Source organism: Bufo gargarizans, chromosome 2 (assembly GCF_014858855.1).
Source record: "Bufo gargarizans isolate SCDJY-AF-19 chromosome 2, ASM1485885v1, whole genome shotgun sequence".
Lineage (NCBI taxonomy): Eukaryota > Metazoa > Chordata > Amphibia > Anura > Bufonidae > Bufo > Bufo gargarizans.
In genome coordinates, this window is record NC_058081.1 from 688,393,740 (window position 1) to 688,401,112 (window position 7,373).

General features: G+C 40.9%; 1 long non-coding RNA gene across 1 annotated transcript; it reads left to right on the forward strand.

Annotated features, from left to right (window-relative positions):
- Window positions 1-423: 423 nt before the first annotated feature.
- On the forward strand, window positions 424-4,907 carry LOC122926991. The gene is made up of 3 exons (XR_006387743.1): window positions 424-512; window positions 597-672; window positions 4,403-4,907. It is a non-coding gene; the product is annotated as an uncharacterized LOC122926991 (long non-coding RNA).
- Window positions 4,908-7,373: the final 2,466 nt, after the last annotated feature.

The window sequence follows — 7,373 nt, forward strand, 5'->3', positions numbered from 1 at the left end:
GTTAACCGAGGATATAATTTCTTTTGTTTTCCGGGGAAAAGATGTAATCCTACAGTTTATCTACAGATCTATACGAGTGTATTGCTGTAGTGCAGTGGCGGCATAAAGCGCACGGCGTCATAGCAACCAATGACGCCGTGCGCTCCTGCTCTCAGCAGGGATCCAGGCTGGGTTACCATGGACCGCTCACGGGCGTGAAACACAGCCGTGTGCAGTCAGCTTTACATTGGCTAATAGATGAGGGTTCTCAACAGAAAGCCCATAATCCTTGTGACATCCCTATAATCTTCTGAGGAACCACTTTCCCACGCCTTGTCATTCTTGGACATCCATTAATCTCAGTGATTGCCACATAGATTGTAAAACAAATTAAGGAAATGTTACAAAATATTAAATTAAATTAAATGTGCAAATATATGTGCACACGCCCAACCTGGCTCTTATAAATTTGGCTCCAGGAGTTCGGTACTGTCCAACAGTCATCACAGGAGCTTTTCCCAGAGCCTAAACAGGTAAAGTAGAAGACACATGTTCTTTACTTACTTTACCATGGGTCTGCATTATTTTAATGTTGTTTCTGTGTCTTCTGTTATCAGTGACTTGTGGTATCTTCAGCTTTCATCAGAAGAGACATGGGCTTCTTCAAATTATCTGCTGTCTTCTTGCTCTCATGTATGTATTTCAAACTCTCATGCACGTGATTTTATTTTCATTGTTTAGATTCTGTAGAAGGCAAATAATGGGAATGGTCTGCTTGCAAATGCTGTAGTCATTTATTTTTAATTTTCACAATTATATATAAGGGAAGCCAAATTGAAGACACAATGAAGGATGTGTGTGCTTTATGGCTACTATAAAGAATGAGAGTTTAATCAGTTGAGACAAGATTAATTCAACAGAATCAGAATTTGGCTAGAGATGAGTGAATCAATTTCTTAGAATCTAAATTTGACCCAATTTTTTTGAAAATTCAGATTCTGATTTGCTTATTGCAAACACCATCCTTCACGTGACAGCCTGTCATCCACCACACGTTGTTAATAATATCCCCAAAGGGGAATTTAACCGAGCTATACGCAATTAATGACCTAGTCTTTAGATGGTCTAGCGATGAGGCGGCCGTGCCGCTCCTTGGCGATTTTCTCAACAATACTTGTGGTCATCCCATTATCATTAGGGGGCTGGGTCACCTGAGAAATCTCATCATTAAAGGACAGAGCCAGGACACTCATCTTAATATCAACAGAGGACAGGGTTAGCATAACTATCTTATTACCCATAGCGTTATAGATGAGAACATTTCTGTCAATTTATTTTAGGTCTGACTTTACTGAATCAACCATCTAATTCAATTTGTACTCAAATCTCCCAGGAAAATTGAATCACTTATAGAATTAAAATTCTTTCTGGATTTCAGTTTGAATTTAAGGATGAGCAAATATTTTAAAATTAGTTTCATTCCAACTCATCCAGAATCGAAAATACTTTTAAATGTATGGAAATGAGATAGAGAGAGAGATTCTCCTTATGGAAAGTATCTAGCTGGTGTGAGGAGTTGTGCAGGCTAAGTATTGCCTCTCTGGGTTTCTGGGAAAATGATAATTAGCTTTCCATTCAAAAGGAAAACTCAGGATTTCATCTTTTAAACAGGCCTTGAAGCAAAACTTGGATCTCATCTGGACACAACTGTTTCAGGGTGGTTGCCCCTCATCAGTGCAGAGCAGAGAGAACTAGCCTAGCTAGGTGAGAGGTCTTGGTCTGAGAGGACGGGGGGACTAGTAGGTGCGAGAACTCTCATAGGCCAGATAATCTTTCTTTGGGTTTTTGGGAAAATAATGGACCCCTAATAAAACTTTAAAGTGGTTTTCCAGTTTATTCATATTGGTGACCTATCCTCAGTATAGGTCATCAATATCAGATCGGCGGGGAGTCAACTGCAGGCACTCCCGCTAATCAGCCGTTTGAAGGGATGGCAGCAAACTGTACCAGCGCAGCCTTCCCTTGATTGTTTACCTGCTCACCATTGCAACGGTGATCAGTGTGATTGCACCTTCAATGGGACGGCTCCTTCCTATACACTTTAATAGGAACAAGTTGACCCATAGAAGTGAATGGGATGGCTTATTTCTAATTACACTGATCACCACTGTGGGTGCAATGATGAGGAGGTAAATAATTAAGGGAAGGTTATGATGGCATGGTGTGAAGCCTTCTTTTAAGACTCAATTCAGACGTCCGCACTTTGGGTCTGGATCCATTCCATTCATTTTCAATGGGGACGGAAAAGATGCGGACAGCACACAGTGTGCTGTCCGCATCCGCCTTTCCGGCCAGCGGCTCAGCCCAAAAAATAAAACATGTCCTATTCTTGATGCAGCTGCGGTCAAGAATAGTCATTTCTACTGGGGTGCCGACCTGGTGTTTTGTGGATCCGCAAAACACTGAGGACGTGTGAATGGACCCTTAACAAGCTGATCAGCGGGGTTGCGGGCAGTTGGCTCCCCGACGATATGATTTTGATGACCTACGGTATCCTGAGGATGGGTCACCAATATGAATAAACCGGACAACTCCTTTAAGGTTCCATATACACAGAGGGTGAGCCCTCAGAATCATTTCCTCTGGCGGGCTTCCTTGCTGTCTTACATTTAGATAATTTTCTATGCCTAAACCAGGCGTAAAAAATGATGAATGAGATGGTCCTGTCGGCCCTTCCCCTTCCTCACACATGCCAGGTCTAAAAAAGGGGGCATGGCATGGGCGGGGAAGGGTACTGGTTTAGGCGTAGAAAATTGTATAAATGTAAGACAGCAAGAAAGATCAGCAGAGGAAATGATTCTGAGGGCTCACCCTCAGTGTATATAGGACCTCAAAGGGGGAAGAAGTTGCCAGTCTATAAAACAAAGCTGAAAAGTGACAAGCTATTGTATGTGCTCGAATGACCAGTGCAGGGAAATTTCAGAACACTTAAAATAAATGGTCACCTTAAAAAAAAACATAATGTTTATAATAAAAAAAAAAAATTTTTGGATGACACTTGCGTTTAAGAGATGTTTTACTTTATTTTTATTTTTTTTTTGTATTTGTTTTTGTAATCATGTGTGTCATATTGTGTGGGTGCCTATGGGGGTTTACTGTATATGTTCCTGGCAAAGAAATGGCCACAAATCCGCTCTTTATGAAGGTTTATGTGAGACACCGCCATTGATCGGCTGTGCTTTTTATTTTGGGGTTACCTATGTTGTGGAAATTTTATTATGCGGACATTTTATCTTAGGATGTGTGTGTGTTTTTAAAGATTGTCATCTGTCTCCCTGTGTCGGATTTAGCTAAAGAACGCTATAGCAGAGGGTATTTGGGTTGAATCGGGACCAGTGGTAAAACCATCAGTATGAAAACCTTCTCATGGGCTTGGAGCCTTGTTCTCATTGTGTAGGGGGGTGTTTGCCGGTTTCTAAGCACTAAGTGCAATGCACTGGGCTTCTTCCCTTCAAATGTCTATACACATTAGAGAAGTGAAGTCTGCATAACGAGAGATACATATTATACCTCTGCTGCATCTTCGCTATCCCTTTCTGGATACATATCGGCCTTTAAGGCATGCATATCTGCCTTGTCAGTATACTCGTACCGTATACTGACAATAGCCGTAGCAATGTCTGGCAGATAATCTCAAACCTATAAGAACCAGTAGAATGATCTTCATTAGATACTGGTCACTTTTGAGCAGTATTGAATGGGATCCATGCTGACAGTGATGGGGGATGGGCGGCCGCCTGGCTGGTCAGACAATGAACACGACTCATCCTTTCCTTATACAGGGATGCGGTGTGTGCACTGTCTGTCCTGCCACATTGATTGCCCCTCCCTGTCCTTTGACATGGCATCACTTCCTGTGTCCTTGTCCTGGGCCAGCCCCTTTTACACCTTTTGTGAGTAAATAAAGGAAACAGACTGGGCAGGGAGGAGAGGAGTGCTCAGAAGAATTCAAGCAAGATGGTAACACCTGTGTCTGCCTCTGACTGCGGCTGAAGGAAAGGGGGTTTACAACTATTAATATTTCTACAACACCTACCTTCTGATAAACATGTTTGTGGGCAGGTGATAGAACTTGCTTTAATCTTAAGGGAACCTATCACATCAAGCATGCAGTCCAGTCTGCCCGCAGCATGGCATCCAGCAGGAGGAGCTGAGCCGATTAACATATATGTCATTATTGTTTGAAATGTCTGCTCTCTGACTGGTTCCCTTTACAGTGTCTCAGTCTGTCAGTACCAGAGCCCAGAACCCTTTCCCATTCGGTTCCAGCTCATGTAGCAAATAGAAAAAAATCTATAGAAACATTGCAAATTTTGTTTTAGAAAAGACAAATTGTAACATTTGTATTATTCTGTTTCCATAGTCTTGCTGTGGGAGGTGCACAGTGACCGCAAGCCAAGTAAGTAGAACAGGACATATATCGTTAAGTAGGTGAATTTAAAAGTAAAAAGGTCGGAAAATAATAAGAATAATATGCTGACAGGTCCACGCCTCATTCATTTTTCACAAATGCAATGTTTTGGACACAAGGGGAAAAAAAATGTATCTGCTGGGGTATGACAATGCCGACGGCCTTGCTGAATAACCTCTCTGACAGGACTCTCGAGGCTGAACAAGACATCATTTTATCTCCTTTTTACAGATTTTATTAAGCCCTTTGTAATCTTCAAACGCTACAGCTGTCCCCTCAGATTTGTATTTTTTAAAGCCCTTTTTTTGGTGAATGCCATAGGAAAAAAAAATTACGTTACACCTCACTGGGCAGACTAGATGGGCCAAATGGTTCTTATCTGCCGGCACATTCTATGTTTCACTTCCCATAAAACATAAAATCTATCGAGATGGTCGGAATGGTAAGCTCCATTCTATCTACAGATCGCTCTGCCATACAGTCATGTGAAAAAATTAGGACACCCTTTGAAAGCATGTGGTTTTTTGTAACATTTTTAATAAAAGGTTATTTCATCTCCGTTTCAACAATACAGAGAGATTAAAGTAATCCAACTAAACAAAGAAAACTGAAGAAAAGTCTTTTCAAGATCTTCTGTAAATGTCATTCTACAAAAATGCCTATTCTGACTGAGGAAAAAATAGGACACCCTTGCCCCTAATAGCGACACTCAATAATATATATAACATTATCAGAGTTGCATGTTAAAAAGTCCTTTATTATATGTTTGTGTTTGTTAACCGAGGATATAATTTCTTTTGTTTTCCGGGGAAAAGATGTAATCCTACAGTTTATCTACAGATCTATACGAGTGTATTGCTGTAGTGCAGTGGCGGCATAAAGCGCACGGCGTCATAGCAACCAATGACGCCGTGCGCTCCTGCTCTCAGCAGGGATCCAGGCTGGGTTACCATGGACCGCTCACGGGCGTGAAACACAGCCGTGTGCAGTCAGCTTTACATTGGCTAATAGATGAGGGTTCTCAACAGAAAGCCCATAATCCTTGTGACATCCCTATAATCTTCTGAGGAACCACTTTCCCACGCCTTGTCATTCTTGGACATCCATTAATCTCAGTGATTGCCACATAGATTGTAAAACAAATTAAGGAAATGTTACAAAATATTAAATTAAATTAAATGTGCAAATATATGTGCACACGCCCAACCTGGCTCTTATAAATTTGGCTCCAGGAGTTCGGTACTGTCCAACAGTCATCACAGGAGCTTTTCCCAGAGCCTAAACAGGTAAAGTAGAAGACACATGTTCTTTACTTACTTTACCATGGGTCTGCATTATTTTAATGTTGTTTCTGTGTCTTCTGTTATCAGTGACTTGTGGTATCTTCAGCTTTCATCAGAAGAGACATGGGCTTCTTCAAATTATCTGCTGTCTTCTTGCTCTCATGTATGTATTTCAAACTCTCATGCACGTGATTTTATTTTCATTGTTTAGATTCTGTAGAAGGCAAATAATGGGAATGGTCTGCTTGCAAATGCTGTAGTCATTTATTTTTAATTTTCACAATTATATATAAGGGAAGCCAAATTGAAGACACAATGAAGGATGTGTGTGCTTTATGGCTACTATAAAGAATGAGAGTTTAATCAGTTGAGACAAGATTAATTCAACAGAATCAGAATTTGGCTAGAGATGAGTGAATCAATTTCTTAGAATCTAAATTTGACCCAATTTTTTTGAAAATTCAGATTCTGATTTGCTTATTGCAAACACCATCCTTCACGTGACAGCCTGTCATCCACCACACGTTGTTAATAATATCCCCAAAGGGGAATTTAACCGAGCTATACGCAATTAATGACCTAGTCTTTAGATGGTCTAGCGATGAGGCGGCCGTGCCGCTCCTTGGCGATTTTCTCAACAATACTTGTGGTCATCCCATTATCATTAGGGGGCTGGGTCACCTGAGAAATCTCATCATTAAAGGACAGAGCCAGGACACTCATCTTAATATCAACAGAGGACAGGGTTAGCATAACTATCTTATTACCCATAGCGTTATAGATGAGAACATTTCTGTCAATTTATTTTAGGTCTGACTTTACTGAATCAACCATCTAATTCAATTTGTACTCAAATCTCCCAGGAAAATTGAATCACTTATAGAATTAAAATTCTTTCTGGATTTCAGTTTGAATTTAAGGATGAGCAAATATTTTAAAATTAGTTTCATTCCAACTCATCCAGAATCGAAAATACTTTTAAATGTATGGAAATGAGATAGAGAGAGAGATTCTCCTTATGGAAAGTATCTAGCTGGTGTGAGGAGTTGTGCAGGCTAAGTATTGCCTCTCTGGGTTTCTGGGAAAATGATAATTAGCTTTCCATTCAAAAGGAAAACTCAGGATTTCATCTTTTAAACAGGCCTTGAAGCAAAACTTGGATCTCATCTGGACACAACTGTTTCAGGGTGGTTGCCCCTCATCAGTGCAGAGCAGAGAGAACTAGCCTAGCTAGGTGAGAGGTCTTGGTCTGAGAGGACGGGGGGACTAGTAGGTGCGAGAACTCTCATAGGCCAGATAATCTTTCTTTGGGTTTTTGGGAAAATAATGGACCCCTAATAAAACTTTAAAGTGGTTTTCCAGTTTATTCATATTGGTGACCTATCCTCAGTATAGGTCATCAATATCAGATCGGCGGGGAGTCAACTGCAGGCACTCCCGCTAATCAGCCGTTTGAAGGGATGGCAGCAAACTGTACCAGCGCAGCCTTCCCTTGATTGTTTACCTGCTCACCATTGCAACGGTGATCAGTGTGATTGCACCTTCAATGGGACGGCTCCTTCCTATACACTTTAATAGGAACAAGTTGACCCATAGAAGTGAATGGGATGGCTTATTTCTAATTACACTGATCACCACTG